The 17,158-nt window shown below is 42.1% G+C and overlaps 1 non-coding gene across 1 annotated transcript; it reads left to right on the top strand.

The window, feature by feature from the left end:
• Positions 1-332: 332 nt before the first annotated feature.
• Positions 333-439, top strand: LOC128118060 (U6 spliceosomal RNA). Its single transcript, XR_008220985.1, has one exon. It is a non-coding gene; the product is annotated as a U6 spliceosomal RNA (small nuclear RNA).
• The last annotated feature ends 16,719 nt before the right edge of the window (positions 440-17,158 follow it).

Below are 17,158 nucleotides of genomic sequence, written 5' to 3'. Positions count from 1 at the left end.
TTGGCATATCAGACACTCAAAGGTAGTGTCTCTATAGATCAATATACCCCAGGGAGGATAACTGGACTGGGTGCGGGGTCAGCCAGAGAAGGGACTGGGGTCAGATGTAAGACTTAAGATAGGACACATTGGGCCTGGAGAGATGGCTCAGTGGTTAAGAGCACTGGATGCAGTTCCAGAAGTCCTGAGTTCAATTCCCAATGACCACATGGTGGCTCACAACCATCTGTAATGAGATCTGGTGCCCTCTTCTGGCTTGTAGACATACATGCAAGCAGAACATGTATATATAACAAATAAATAAACCTTTTAAAAAAAAGATAGGACACATTGTGCTCGCTTCAGCAGCACAGATACTAAAACTGGAATGATACAGAGAAGATTAGCATGGCCCCTGTGCAAGGATGACATGCAAATTCGTGAAGCGTTCCATACTTTTAGTCCCTGGGCCTTTGCTGTTAATAAATAGTTTATGTACCCGTGGGGGAGGGGAGATAGGACACAATGTGTGGGTTTCATTTTCAGAGCACAGGGATACCTCTTAGAGATTTCCATTTTCTGATTTGCATTTCAAGATGATTCAACTGCTGTATGGGGGAAGGTAGAGAGAGTAAGACTGGAAGAGAGGCACAAGGAGGTCCCTTGTATGTCCCCAGCTGATGTGGTGGTGTGGTGCTGTGAACCAGGGTGGGAGGAAAGGTTTAAGATGGCTAGAGAGATTTGGGACTTGATAATCGATTAAAAATGAAGTCAAAGAGATGCGTAGAGAAGTGAGGGGCTGGGGAGATGGGTCAGCTGGTAAGAATGCATGTTGTGCAAGTGTCAGGACCTGAGCTCACATCGTTAGCAGTCACGTGAAAGCCCAGGCACTGCACATGCCTGTAACCCCAGCATGGGGGAAGGGGAGACAAGTGGACCCCAGGAGTCTGATGGCCAGTCAGCCGAGCCAAAATTGTGGGCTTTAGGTTCAGCGAGAAACTCTGTCTTAAAGAAGCAAATAGAGGGGCTGGAGAGATGGCTCAGTGGTTAAGAGCACTCAGAAGTCCTGAGTTCAATTCTCAGCAACCACATGGTGGCTCACAACCATCTGTAATGAGATCTGGTGCCCTCTTCTGGCCTGCAGGAATACATGCAGGCAGAACACTGAGTACGTAGTAAATAAATAAATCTTTAAAAAAAAAAAAAGAAGCAAATAGATATTAGAGAAAGGCACCTGAAGATACCCCCTCACACACACATGGGCATTCACTACACACACATGCATATACATAAACACACACACACACACACACACACACACACACACACACACACACACACAACACCACCACCAACAAAACCAACCAAAAAACCAAAAAACCCAAAACACTCAACACCAACAAATGATGTCTATAGAGAAATGAGCACCAGTGTGAGTCAAAAATGACATCTACGAAGATGGGAAAGGCTAGAGGAACTGATTTGGCTGGCATATCAGTAATTCACTTTTATATTGCATGAGTCAAACTAAGAGAGTGTGGCCATTCTTGGGAAAGAATTTTTCTTATACCCCGATTCTAGTTCCCATGTAACTAGCTGCTTACAGATGTCATCAACCAACTGTTATCTACCAGTTAGTTTTTCTGTCAACTTGATACAAGCTTGGGTCATTTGAGAAGAGGGAACCTCAACTGAGAAAATGGCCTCTATCAAATTGGATTGTTGGCAAGTTGGTGGAGCATTTTCTGGATTAATGATTAATGTGGGAGGCCCAGCCTAGTGTAGGCAATATTATCTCTGGGAAGGTGGTCTTGGGTTGTATAAAAAAGCAAGCTGAATGAGCCAAGGATAGCCAGTAAGCAGCATTCTTCTGGGATCGACACTTTGTTCCTGTCTTCAGATTCCTACCTTGAGTTCCTGTCCTGACTTCCCTCAGTGATGGACTATTACCTGGAAGTATGAGATTAAAAACTCGTTCCTCCCTAAGTAGATTCTGGTTAGTGTTTCATCACAGCAACAGAGAAGCAACCTAAGAAAATCACCTCTCATTCTTGCCTTTCACAAGTGATCTTACATTTTGGGGATCTCAAAGTGTATATAAAAAACAAAACAAAACAAAAAACATGTTACTAGTTAAAACAGCTCTGGCCGGATAAACCATGGGTTTAAATAGTTGCTGCTAACCACATTAGAGCAGTCACCTGGAGGTCTCCTTTGAAGAAAATGCCCCCTACCTTTTTTTCTCCATTACTGCCAAGGGGTAGGGTATTTTCTTCTTCAAAGATCATCTGTTTGCTGTAAAAATCTTCAGAGCTTATGCTTTCTTGGCATGTTGTCTCAGGATGTTTATAGTGTAAAACACACTTAATTGGCTGAGTACAATTACACTATATGCAAATTATAGGTAGATAGATCACTTACTAGTATGTTTAATTATCTTAATGTTGTTGATCCAAAGAGATGGATCTTCAGAATACAAGGTCTTCAGAATATAAGGTATTGATTTATGTGATATTTGTCTACCAGTTGCTTTAAGGGGTATAAGGATATAAATATAATTCTCTAAGTCATACAGATGGGCAAAAATAGTTGTTTTAAGAGACATAAAAAGAATATGTAAAATATTAAAATTCAAAATAAAGACTGAACTCCTGGTGGTGTTTTGGTTATTTGTTCTCCACATGGCCCTCAGAATGGTATTTTCTGACCAGCAGAAAATGATTTTCTCAGGAATTTTTCTTCATTGACTTCATCTTGCCGGCAGGATTCTCTTGTCATTTATACGTTCTTTTCTGTATGGCTATCAGCTATGAAGAAGTGTGAGCTTCTTAGTCTCAGGCCTCAGGAGCAGTGGTCAGAGCCCTGGCCTCAGCATGCAGAGTCAACGGCCTGGAGGCCAACTCTTTGATAATAAATCGCCTTTGGATTCCCTTCCTAGGTGGCTTGGGCAGTCTAAAGAAAAATACCACCATCTTCTACTCAGTGTCCACTATGAAGGACTCCTCTTCTGTTAATGTAGGAACTTTCAGGCCCAGCTTCCCTTGAAGCTAGGTCATAAGGTAGGCACATGTGAGTCCCTGTCTCTTCTGCTGTTGTGACCAGCAAGGTAGCTAATAGGTAGGTAGTCAACCCCACTTCCCTCTGAAGCTTCATTTAGAATTATTCAGAGGTGGCCACATCATGCCCTGCAGAGATCAGAAGAGGCACCAGGTCCCTTGGCGTTACAGATGATGATGTACTACAGTGTTTGTGCTGGGAATTGAATCTGGTTTCTCTTGAAGAACAGCCAGTGCTCTTGACCACTAAGCCATCTATCCAGACTCCGACCTCCTACAACTTTTTGAATGAGAAGTGTGTTCTTGGAAGGTTCACTGGGACCAGGAGCCTTGGGATGTTACAGAGGTGAGGATGACTGAGCTCTCAGTCTATTCCATGCTCCGTTTGGTTTTATAGACTCACAAGACCCCAGATCTGAACAGAGGTATATCCCATTGCAAAGCGATAGCAATGGTCTCTGTGAAAGATATGATGTAAAATGGTTAATAAGGATATAGGAGTCTTGGCTTGTCTAAAATATGTACCACGATGGTAGGGGCTGGGAAAGGAAGCATGGAACCTATTGAGGTTTTACATTTATGTCCCTGCTTTTAAAAATCCATAGACAGTTATCTCTGGCATCCTGGAATGTCCAGGACTCAGTCTAGACTGGCGATGAGAGGGTCTGTTCTCTCCTAGACAGTCTTTTCCCCTTCTATTCTCACCAAAGAAGGGACTTGTTTTACAGCTCTGAGACCTCTGTGGAGTATTCAGCTTCATGAATTAGATGAGAGAGAGAGAGAGAGAGAGAGAGAGAGAGAGAGAGAGAGAGAGAGAGAGAGAGAGAGAGAATGAGAGAGAGAGAATGAGAGAGAATGAGAGAGAGAGAGAATGAGAGAGAGAGAGAATGAGAGAGAGAGAGAGAATGAGAGAGAGAGAGAGAGAGAGAGAGAGAGAGAGAGAGAGAGAGAGAGAGAGAGAGAGAGAGAGCGCAAGGACAACTGATTATTTCAGATGAAGAACTGGGGACATGTCTGCGTCCAGTGTTTCTGGCACAGACGAGGAAGACGTCCTGTTGCGTTACAACCCAATACATTGGTTATACATTCCCAGAACTACACAAATGCAGTAACTCAACCAGGGAAAGGCAATCCTAGAGCATCTTAAGATTCCTGGGTTATGTGATTACGTATCCAGAAGGTACCATAGACAGCAAAATGATAGATCCAAAATTATAATCAGTGTTCTTAAGCATCTAAGTGGCATATTAGACTATCGTGAACTGTCATGAACACTGACAATTCAGCCCTTAAAATTAAGCATTATAGCTTAATTTAAGAGAGAGTTCAGGTTTTCAGCGTTTACTGGGAGCCCTACTCCTCAGTGAAAGGAGACGCTAAAACTAATCATGCAAAGTTTCTCTCTCACATCTCTTTCAACAAGAAGCTCAAACTGCCCTTTCTAATGTGACTCCATGTGTCACCCTCAGGTCTGGGTAGGGAAGGAGAGGAGGATAATTTGGTTGTTCTATTGAAAAGGTGAACCGAGCACGTTCCCTTTGCTGCATCTGAAAGAATCTTGTACATGACTCTTCTAGGCATCAAGGTTAATTTTTAATATCCTTATGCTTTCTTATAGCACTGATGCCAGAGATCTTTTGGTTTTTTTTTTAATACCATCATCTATTTAGAAGTAATTTTGCCTTATAGCCAAGGGTAATCTCATCTCTGAGCAATGCTTCTATTTATATATGTCGTCTCCGAGCCTATCTATATCTTGAATAAATCCCCAATGTAGGAAGCAGGATATAAAATTGAATACCATCATGTAATATCCCCACAGGGACTTGTTTAGCGTTTTCTTATCCAGTTACCCATAGCTACAGGGAAAGATTTTTTTCAAAATTCAATACAAATTGTGTTAGCTTGTTTTTCTTCTTTGATCACAGTGGATTTTAGAGGAAAGAAAAAAAATTCCTTTAGATCTCTCAGTGTCAAGGGGCACCCTAATACTTATTCCACATCCCTTCCACAGAGCTGTTAATTGTATGGAAGGATGGAGATACTTCAGAGTAAGCCTCCTGAGACCTCAGTAAAGCCCTTGGCTCTGCACAGCATTGGAAGATCTTGGGCATTAGCCAAAAGGATTTAATTATTGAAGGATTTTATTATGAGGTTGTTTTGATCTGAAAAACAATTCTGTTTGTCATGTCACCTATCGAGTAACAATGAATCACCAGGTATTTAATTATGGAGAGACCGTTATGTTCTGTACACTTCAACCTCTTCCGAACAGCAACATCTGCCAGAAGCCTGGCCTTCACTGGGTTCGATGCAGTGCAGTCATTCTGTAAGGAGCCAGGGACTCACGAATCTGAAGACAGGGCTGAAAATAGCACCCTCAGGGTTCATTGGTCTGTGGAATTCCCAAATCTTACCGTGGGCATTAAAATGCAGTTAATATGAAAGAATATGAGCTCTAACTTACTTTAATTTCCCTAAAGAAATTTTGGAACAGAAGGAGTTAGCCTTTATGCCATTTAGCGTGAGGAGGCTGAAGGCATGGGGAATGTTAGTATTGAATCAGCTGAGGAGTGAGACTCCTTGTGTGGAGCACACCTAGGAAGGTGAGCCACTTGATGACGTCGTCCCCGGTGTCACAGTCTGACGGAAGCCATTCAGTTCACTTGGCTGTGACTCTGTTGACCACACAGATACGCAAATGCAGTTTGTCTTCACAGGGACAGAGGAGCCACAGTACGTCAGGATCTGCCAAAACCTGCAGAAATTTAGTGCCTATTCTAGAGTACCCTTTGATTTTTTAAAAAAATTATCATAAGGAGAGAATTTCAGTACGTGAGACAGAAATAGATGGACGCTTTCATACTCCCTGTCAAATGCAATGTTCAGCTATGAAATACCCGTAGTTCATCCCCCTCCCCGCACCTCAGCTTGTAGGTTTCCTACGGATCTAAGTGTCCGAAGCTTTGCCCTGAGCCTGCTTGTGTTTGAAGGTGTGTAACAGAAAGGATGTCTTGAGCTAACAGCTATGTCTTTGCAGGGAATTTCTGAGCAGGAGTACTAGGGTAAAGGAGGAACATTGTTTCTCTCTTGGGCCTGTCTCTGATTGTAGTTCATTCATTCTCCACTTCCCTTCGGCTTCACCCATTGCAAGTCTACAGTGCTTCTCATCCAGTGGTCAGCACAGCTGGGACCAAATGGTCAGTCTTCTCTAAAACAACTTAGCCAAATGAGGACGTGTAAACAAAGGGAATTCAAGCAGGAATTTGTATGTTGTTCATCTTCATTCTGAGCAAGCATGGAGACATAGTATAGGAAAGTATATGAAACTACAAACTTATGTTGTCTAAGAACAAGAGTTGTATTAACAATCTTTGTTCTGGGAAGATAAAACAATCTTCAAGGGCTTTGTAAAGGACAATTTTTGTGTCTTCACTTGGGAAACTGTCCAGCTATTTAGAGAGAAGACACAAGACACTCAGACAACAGGGGATGCATTTGTCCTTGTCACTGAGTACATTGTTTTAAAGTGTGTGTTTGTGGCTTCTACTCCTTGAAGAGAATACTGAAGCCTTAACTGCCAAAGTGATGATGCTTGAAGATGAGCTATTTAGGATAAATTTGTGGTAGAGATTAGTTAAGGACGGGGGCGGGGGGGGGCATCATGATGAGGTGGAGAGTGGGGGGAGCAAGTTCATGTACATGAGAAAGGTCATGTGAGAACACAGTGAGCCAGCCGACAGCAAGCCAGGAAGAGGGCCTGCTATGGCTGTGTAAGCATGGATGACTTGCATTTGATCTCCAGAACCCCTGGTGGAAGGAGAGAGAGCTGACTTTCAAAAGTTGTTCTCCCATCTCTACACACATGCACACACACATTATTTATACACATACAACAACCAGTAAAATAAAATTTAAAAATTTATTTAATTTTTATACAATGTATTTTGATTGTATTTTTTCCCTTTCCCCAACTTCTCCCAGGTCCTCCCTATCTCCCCTCTTCAAGCAACTTCATGTTTTCTCTCTTTCTCAAAAAAAAAAAATTCAAGAAAAATAAACGACTTCCCCTAGTCCCCCAAAACAAAAATCAAAACAAACAAAAAAAGGAAAAGAAAAAAGAAAGAAAAGAAAATCAATAAGACAACAATAATACCAAAACAAAACAAAGTGTTTAAAAAGCGTGGAGTCTGGGGCTGGAGAGATGGCTTAGAGGTTAAGAGCACTGGCTGTTCTTCCAGAGGTCCTGAGTTCAATTCCCAGCAACCACATGGTGGCTCACAATCATCAATAATGAGATCTGGCATGCAGGCATATACGCAGGCAGAACATTGTATACATAATAAATAAATAAATCTTTAAAAAAAAAAGGCCTAAAAAAAGAAAAAAAAAAGCGTGGAGTCTATTGGCGTTGGCCAGCTTCTCCTGGACATGGGGCTTGGCCTGGCGTGTGGTTGATAGACCCCAGTGACACTCTGGAGAAAACTGATTCTTCCTTTCTCAGGAAGTATCAGTTACAAATAGCTGCTTGGTCATGGGTGGGACCTGTGTCCGCTTTGCCTTCACAGTTTGAACTTGTGTAGGTCATGTGTATGTTGTTATAGTCTCTCTGAATTCAGACGTGTATCAGTCCTGTTGTGTCTAGAAGACAATGTCTGGGTGTCACTCACCATCTCTAGTTCTTATAATCCCTTCACTTCTTCTTCCACATAGATATCTGGGCCTTGAGGTTAGGGATTTGATCTCATTTATGACTGAGTCCTCTAAACTCTTTTACTCTCTGTATATTGTCCAGTTGTGGGTCTTTATGTTACTTACCATCTACTGCAAGAAGCTTCTCTGATGAGGACTGAATGATGTACTGATTTATGAGTATAGCAACATGTCCTTAGGAGTAATTTTATTGCTATCTTCCTTTGCCAGAATAATATAGTAGGTTTTCTCCTGGGCCCATGACCTGTCTAGTCTGAGGTTCTTGGCCACTTTAGCAAAAGTATGGATTCCATCTCATGAAGTGGTCCAATCAAAAAGTGGCTGGTTACCCCCATAGCATGTGTACCAATGTTGGATCAATTTTTTTTTTGTTTAAACTATCTAATTTATGATATTTTGCTACTGCAACTCAGGCTAATATGTCTAAAACAAGCTAATGTGTATAAAAATGTTTGTAAAAACATTTTTATTTAGTTAGTGTGACTTGGTCCTCTAGGATCTGCTCAACCATAGACAAATTATTAACTTGTTAAAATCTAGAGCTTTAGGCAGCAAAGTTAGAGACCAGATAAATAAAGGATGGATTTGTTGGAAAATTCACTGAGAGACAGATATTCCATGAAATCAACCCTGGGCAGCAGGGTCATATCTTCTGACTTCATTTTTTTTTGTTCTCTCTCTTCTCTTCCCTTCCTTTTTTCTTTTATTCTTTCTTTCTAACCCACTCTCTCTTCCCTCTTCCCCCTCCCCACACTTATAACCACAGCAGAAATTGAGGGACCTGGTCATAGAATTAAAACACATGAGGAACCAGGAGTACAAAACCAAATGTCTCACTGTTCACCTTACTTCCCTGCTGGAAGCTTTTCAGTCTGAGACTTTCAGAGGACAGAGAGAGTAGCAAGAGCTGAATCAACCAGGAAATGTAATTGAAATCTTTTTATTTTAAAGATGGATACAAATTTCATTCTCTACTGTTCAACATTGCTGTGTTTGTTTTAATTTAAAAAGAATGTTCTTCTGAAATCGTTCCATAAAATTGAACTCTAGTTATTTGTATTTTCCCACAAATTCTGCCAGACACATGTATGGGTAGACATACAGCTGAGAAATAGAAGCTTCCGTAGTGAGATCTGGACTCTGTAGCATGGTACATAAAGGCTGGACTCCTAAATTGTCTTTTCTTCTCCCCTCCCTCTCTCCTTCCCTTCCTTCTTCCCTTCTTCCCTCCCTCCCTCCTTTCCTTCCTTCTTTTCTCCTTTTCTTCCTCTTCTTTCTCCCTCCCTCCTCTTTCTTATTACTCTGTTACTCTCTGTCTCTGTCTCTCTCACCCTCTTTCTCTCCCCCCATACGCTATCATTCAAATTTGTTGGAGTTTTTCACACAGTTTGTATTATACCAAGCCTTTACATGTGCTGTTCTCTTAGCCTGAGATGTGTCTTTACGGCAGGCACCCACTCCTTCTCTGTTGTCCTAAAAGGCACTTGCCTATCCTCTAATACCCAGCACACTTGTCTTCCTGGAATACCTTCTTGAATTTTCTAAGGGTTATTCTATTTTCTTCTGCTAGAACACAAACTAGACATTCAGTGCCATTCAGTCTTCTAAGGCAAACTTTTCCTTTAATAGCGAGGCACGTTGGATGCATTCCCCAATCTACTTACAGTAGGAAGTTCAAGGCTCTTGTGTGTGTGTGTGTGTGTGTGTGTGTGTGTGTGTGTGTGTGTGTTTCCACAGGAAGCTTACAACTTCCTGCTCTTTGAGTTTTCAAGGATTCACCTTGCTTCCCTGTTTCCATGCTTCTCTGTAGGCATTAACTAGCTTTTATGGTCTTCGAAAGTATCATTAACAAAAACACATTGTGTGGACAGTTTCCAGAACAGCAGAGGAAGAATGTTAGAGTACTTTGGGCTGATAAAATGGCTTGGTTGGTAAAGTGCTTGCCATGCAGGCATGGGGACTGGATTTCAGGTCTTCAGCACCCCTCAAAAAAGCTGGGCTCACGGGTGCACTGCTATAATCTCAGGGAAGTGGAAACAGGAGGATTCCTCAGGGCTTACTGGCCAGTTAACCTAGCCAAATTAAGTTGATGAGCCTGGGGTTCAGTGAAATACTCTGTCTCAAAAACAAATAAAACCCCCAAGACAAATAAAACAAAACAAAACCAACCAAGGTAAAGGCTCTTTATGTTGACCTCTGAACTCTGCACACACATGCGCGGGCATGCACACACACACACACACACACACACACACACACACACACACACACACACACTCACACCCTAAAATTAAATATTTGATATTTTAGGTTCTTGGTCAGTGCCGTGGGGCAGCCACTCCCAGGTAATTCATACCTCAGCTGCCACGTGGTATTCCTAGGCCTTTCTTCTCTTTCTCTTCTCTATGTCCAGAGATTTTTTTTTGCCACCCTTCAAGCTGTTTAGGGGCACAATCCCAGAGGCCAGCTTCTATGCCACATGGGACAATTTAGTTCCTTTATTTATCTTGCTTTCTCTCCGCCCCCCTCCAATTTTCGTGAGTATAGCGGAGTCTCTCTTTCCTAACCGCAGAGGTTACTCTAAACAAAACAGAGTAGTTTTCTTCTGAATGGCAGTTCTTTAACCCTGGAGAGCAATAGCCTTCCGTGCACCGCGCTCCATGTGGCGGACGTCGTGATACGCTGCGGGAATGAAAGACTTATTTTCTCAGCTGCTGGGAGGGGCAGAAAGCTGCAAGGTGCCACTCTTCCCTGGGGATTGTCCTAGCAGAAGAAAGCAGCCTTGTTCAAGGTTATGTCACCTTCCCAGGGGCACCCTTCATCCGGTGCTTGCTCAGCGCCACTCAGACAGTGCTGAAGACCCACCCCGGCTTCAGAGTGCCCTGCGGGGTCACTGAGGTCTTTACTGAGTTTCGCATCACAACTCAGCTTCTCCTTTTTCCTCAAGTTGCTTATGTTACCTCCCTTTCTCAGGGGTGGGTCCCAAGAATACTCTACCCCCCACCTCCTGGCATGTTAATCTTCACCCCAGGGTCTGTTTCTTCAGTTACGAAACCTGTGGTACTCTGCCTGATAACTGATTTGCCCCATCCAAGCTTGAGGTTTTGTTTAGAAAATGAGAATCTTGATAGAATTCCTCACATGGAATCAGGATGTGTATTCAAATAGACGGCAGATAAGTGTTTAGCCGAATAAAAATATATACTAAGTCCTTACAGATATCTGACCCGCGGTTATTAGTGGACTGTTTGTGTGCTTTGGTTTTTACGTCTGTTCCTCCTGCCAAACATGTCCATTGCACTTCGTGTTGAAGTTGCTTGGTTTTGTTCTGGGATATCCAATGAAAAGGAGCTTGGATGATCTCCTCCCACCCCTTCTTTCTATTGCTCAATGGAGCTTGATCTTTGCTGAAACAAGAGTAGACACATTTGTTGAAGGATTCTGGGATCCCTCCTTGAGGAGATGGGACAAGTCTCTATCTTTCCTTCACGATTCAAAGTTAGTCATATCTGTCCACGTTGACTGGGGGGCCCTGGCAAAGGCCAATTTGGGGAGGAATAAAGAGGTTCCTGAGATAAATCTCACTATGGCCCAGTCATTGTCACAGACGTACAAGCAAACATTCCTCACCCTTCCGAGCTCACTCCAGGCTGGTAGAAGGCTGGTAAAGGTTCAGGCGAGAACTTCTGTAGCAAAATGGGCCGTCACAACACTTCCCTTCCTTCGGCACAACTGGCTCCACTTTTCATTTGCAGAAACAAAGAGCATTAGCGTGTAAGCCTAATTCCATAGTACCTGTCAGTCCAATTCAGTGGTGAAGAAATGTCCAGTCAAAGATACAACCCAAGGTGGGATATGGATTTCATGTCTCTCACGAGTGTCATTTCTCTTTTGTTGAACGGAGCAGCGCCAGCACACAGTAAGGTCTTAAAATTGTTTTCTGAGTTTATAACCTTGGAGCTTTCCACCCCCTGAGGGACCCCATCCTCTTCGCTTGTAAAAACCCTCAGAGAAGTCTGGAACCAAACAACTGACTCACACAAGATAAAGACACACACTGACAACATCATACTGGGTTATTTCCCTTAGATGATTTCATTTTAAATGCAGACAAATCCATCACAACTGAAGCCTAAAGGAACTGTAATGGTAAATGACAATTATAAACATTCAGACAAGAACACAGAGATACTGGATATGGCAAGGCCCTATAGGAAGCTTTCCCTTATACGGCTTAACTATCTCATTGATGTGCCAAAATACAAGCCCCCCCCCCGACACTTTGAATCAAGTTTTATTGTATCTAAAACTAAATTATGAAAACATTAAGGAGGTTTTTGATAAATAATTTTACGAGTAAATAGTGATTTATATCAGTAGAAAACAGTAGACATAATGAGCATCTGAAAAAAAAAAAAAAACAAGTACTTGTTTTAGCTGCCTATTGATGTGTGCCATAAGGGAGAAAATATTTTTTTCTACTCATGGCAAGGATCATGTCCGAGGCCTCCTATAACAAAAGACACATTAATAGATGGAGAAAAGCATACACATTTATTTAATCTAAGGTTTACATGAGAGCCTTCAGAAAGGAAGACCCTGCTGGGTGTGGTGTTACAGGCCTGAGAGCCCAGCTACTTGTGAGCTGAGGGCAGATGATAGCAGGGAGGCCTGCGTGGGCTACAGAGAGAGTTCAAGGCACCTTAGTGAGACGTTTCAAAAGAAAAGGGAAAAAGAGAGCTGGGGATCAAGCCATCTTAAGACACTTGCCTAGCATTGCAGGGCCCTAGGTTCAATCCCTGGTACTGCAAAACAATCCACTTCCTAAAACGCTAGCCCTTCTCCAAAAAATAGGAAGCACTGTACCTTTTTATAAATCATCCTTGTGTGTGGTTAAGGAATGAAAGGGTACAAGCTCTGTGTCTACCTTCTGAACCGACTCTGGAATGAAGGTCTTAGGACCGCTTTTAGAGGAAGGTTGCAGTTGGGGATTTAGCTCAGTGGTAGAGCGCTTGCCTAGCAAGCATCAAGGCCCTAGGTTCGGTTCTCAGCTTCGGAGGTGGGGGGCGGCAGCGGTGGTGGCACATGCCTTTAATCCCAGCACTAGGGAGGCAGAGGCAGGTGGATCTCTATGAGTTCGAGGCCAGCCTGGTCTCCAAAGCGAGTTTCAGGAAAGGCGCAAAGCTACACAAACCCTGTCTCGGAAAAAAAAAAAAAAAAAAGAGGAAGTTCGCAAAATTCTTTGGGAGAACATGAAGGAGCCCCTGCTATTTTCTCAAATTTCTTCAGTTTAAAACAAAACTCACTATAGACAAGGTGCCCTGATTTGCAGTAGGAGGTTCTGAGCACCTCTGTTACAAGACTACCATCAAACCCAACAGTCCAGTACAATTACCTCACAGGTTCTGTCAGAAATCTGGGCGTGGCTTCTTAGCCAGGTGCTCTGTTTCCCCATCTTGCACAAGGCAGCCACCAAAGGCTCTCCCAGGGTGGGGTCTCACGAAAAAACTCAACTAAGCTCGCTTTGTGTGGTTGTTGGTAGGGTTGCTTTGCTTGAGGGCTGTCGGTCCCAAGTCTTCTGGGACCCAGCTGGCTGTTGGCCAGTGACCACCCTCAATCTCTTGCATTGTAGGCCTCTCTAACATGTCTGGTTGATTCATCAAAGCCAGCATTAGAGACTGTTTATAAGAAGGAGGGAAGTCGCTGTGTCTGTAGCCTAATCAGGGAAGTGGCATCTCAACAGTGCTGCCTTTTGTTGGTTAGAGGCAAGTTACCCAAGTGAAGAGACTACTTGGAAAATACCAAGAGGCGGGGATTCTTGGGGCCATCCTGGAGGATGCTTACTGAAGAAAGTATAGGGAGGCCAAGAGAATTAAAAGATGTTAAGAAGGAGACAAATGATTCTAGTCAACAGCATGGTTACTTTGGGAACTGCAATTGCACAGGCATGTTTAATGGAGACATCATTCCTAAATCAAATAAAATTTCCTTAATTAGTGCGTTTCTTTATTCTTCAAACATTCGGCAAACTTCCTAATCTTATCTGTTGAATCTTTGAAGCTATTAGCACATGCTTTCAAACTTTTGCCAAATATTTTCATCCCTTTTAGGCCCTCACGTAAAATCTCTTTTCTAGATCATTAAAGAAAAAAAAAAAATCTACAGAAAAACTACCGTGAGTGTGTGTAATTGTCTTTGAATCATGGGCAAGAGATGGCGTTTATGCACAAGAATACAGTGGAGGGCTGGCAATCTTATGAAGGAGGCCAGCCTTCACTGATGCCGCCCAGACTCTATTCCAGCTGCAATTCTCAGTGGGGGGTGTCTGTTGAAGTCTCAAGGAAAGAGTTCTTTATTTTGAAAACATATGGAGCTAGAAATACCCTTGTGTGTGGAGAAGAAAAAGAAAACAGAGTGTGTGCTGAGATGGCTTATTTGGGAAGATTTACAAAAATATGCCTTAAAGCTCACCTTAAGCTTCTTCGTTGCCAGCCATGGGATGTGATAAATGTGGGATGGGTCCTGTTTTCCACATTGTGAAATTTTCTCGGGGGTTGTCTTGATTTTCTGTTTTGCAATATGAATGCATTAAAAAAAAAAGAAGAATATGAACCTCCGGTTTCTTGCTCTTGAGTTCCTAATAAACACATGGTGTCTTTCATATCTATCTCTAGTAAAGACAGAGAAAAAGAGAGGGTGGGGTGTGACACATAGGTAAAATGGTGAGATCTGTAGTGTCTGATGCTCCACGTCTTCCAAGAAAGATGCCTTTGTGGGGCTTACTGTTATTTTTGATGGTCTGATTTAAACTACTAATGAGTAGAAGAAACCAAGTAGCGGCATAGTAAGGAAGAATGGTGTCTTCCTCACCTAGTTTACAGCTTAGTGGGGAGCTGAGAACTGGTGAGAACTGGAAGAAGTTCTCTGTCTGGAGGAATGGCTTAGGTGACCCAGAAAAGAAGCAAGTGAGCCTAAGAGAAACCTAATCATTTCTCCGTCTGGTCTGTGAATGTGTAGTAGAATATCTATCTATCTATCTATCTATCTATCTATCTATCTATCTATCTATCTATCTATCATCTATCTACCTACTATCTATCTATCTACCTATCATCTATCTATCTATGTATCTGTCCACCTATCTATTTACCTACCATCTGTCTGTCTGCCTGCTTATATCTATCTATCTATCTATCTATCTATCTATCTATCTATCTATCTATCTATATCTATTTATGTGGTGTGTGACGAATGTGTACGTGTGTGTGTGTGTGTGTGTGTGTGTGTGTGTGTGTGTGTGTGTGTGTGTGTTTGTGTGTGTACATATGTATGCAGGCCAGAGGTCAATGTCTAGTGTCTTCCCCTACCATTCTCCTTCTTGGTCTTTTGAGGTAGGGTCTCTCATGGAACTTGGGGCTTACTAATTTGACAGGACTGGTGGGCCAGCAAGCTCCAGGGATCCTCCTGTCTCGGCCTCCCCTTACTAGGGTTAGGGGTGTGAACTACCATCCTTGGCTTTTTATATTTGGTGCTGGAGAGTGAAACTCAAGTTCTCACACTTGCATGGCAAATACTTTACTAACAAAGACATCTTCTCGTATCTGCAACCTTTAAAAAAATGGTTATATTCATACAGATGTGCTTTGAGCCCCAGTGCTAAAGAATTATTTGAAAGAAACTTCATTAACTTATTCTAAATGTAGAAATGATGTATCCAAAGGATAGACAATGTGATTGTGTATGAAACAGAATGTTTAGTGAATGTGCATTTTAAACTGTCCCTTTTTTTTGGAGATCGTTTTGCCCTTAGGAAAATGCTCACTTTTGGTGACTGGAGATGGTAGCATTACGAGCTCGTACCTGGAGCGGCTCTGATTTGGTTTCATCATTAGACTGAATGAAAGGCAAATACTCACCCGAAGTGCTTGACGCAAACTTGAAGTCACTATGGACCTGGTTTCAGATGCTGAAGTTGGAGATTATTATTAGCAATTGGGTATGTTTTGAGATAGACAGTCATGTACTTGAATGGCTAAATTTTTTTCTAGACACAGACTTAGTCTCTTATCAGCGTTCACATGATCCTCTTCAGCAGATTTTGAGAAGACACTTTTTTTTCTTTTTCTGAAAGAAATCTATCTTCCCGCTGTTTGTTATCCTAAGCCATGAAATGGGAGCACCGAAGACTTGTGTCTGGTAGGTTCTCTTCCGGTAGAGGCTGAAACTTCCTTGGAACTCATGGTGGGAGGAACCTAGAGGTTCTGGATCATGAGCCTCTGTCTCATGGCACATTTCATAGTGGGATGGGCACTTAGTTAGCACTCTTTACAGCAGCAAATTCCTTCTCAAACTTTCAACTACTCTTCTTCTTCTTTCTTTTTTTTCCTTCTTTCTGACAGCCTGGATCAAACTAACAATCCTCCTGCCTCAATCTCACCTCACTCCTCTGGAGTATTGGAATTACAGGTATGAGTCACCATAGATGGCTTTTTTAATCACTTTTAAATATTATTTATTTATTTTATTTCCATTATCCAAGTCTTAGCTCATCCTTGGATTGAATCTATACTTTGAATGAAAAGTATAAAATAAAATAAAGGGCAGAGAAACCAACCTAAGCTGCTTGTACAAGAGCTCTATCTCCACTGGTGGTCCTTGGGACGGTCAAGCTTTCCAGTTTCACTCACTATAATGGTGTAAAATAGCATTGCATTATGGCACTAATATACTTTTCTTTAATTATCAATGAGGTTGAATATCTTTTCAGATAATGTAGTAACTATTTACATGTGGGGTAAAATTTTTAAATATATATCTCCCCTTTTTTTTCTGTTGGTGATATTTTCCTGAATAAATCTGTATCTCTTCTCCCTCTCTTCCCTCTCCCCTCCTCCTTCCCCCTCCCCTCCCCCTCCCTTTGAGTTATATCTAATCTATTTTCATAGATTTATCATATATTTTCATGTCATAGTCAGATATTCTTTCTTCTCTTTTGGAAAAATGTCTAGCTCTTTTTGGCATTTTAATTTTTTCAGTTGAAATGTATTAATACATTCACACACACACACACACACACACACACACACACACACTCGCACACACGCACACGTACACACACACACTCCCGTTCTGAAATAGAGAGGGCATTTGAGATTGTATTGTGTTTACAGATTAGTTTAGGAGCAATTGACATCTCTATAACATGGAGGTTTTTTTTACTCTTAGGACTTAATTTGTCATTCTGTAGAACTTTCACATATCAAGTTGGCTGTTTCCTGGAATCTCCTTCCCTCGGTCATTCCAACTTGGAGCTGGGTCCAAGGGAAATATGTGTGAGATTTGGAAGGGAGAGTTGAATCAGCACTCATTGTTTCTAGAGGTTGTCATGGTTAGAGGTGAGGAGAGGCAGA

The sequence above is a fragment of the Peromyscus californicus genome, unplaced genomic scaffold (assembly GCF_007827085.1).
Source record: "Peromyscus californicus insignis strain IS unplaced genomic scaffold, ASM782708v3 Scaffold_21__1_contigs__length_65335640, whole genome shotgun sequence".
NCBI classification, from domain to species: Eukaryota; Metazoa; Chordata; class Mammalia; order Rodentia; family Cricetidae; genus Peromyscus; species Peromyscus californicus.
This window is presented reverse-complemented; position numbering and strand designations above follow the sequence as displayed.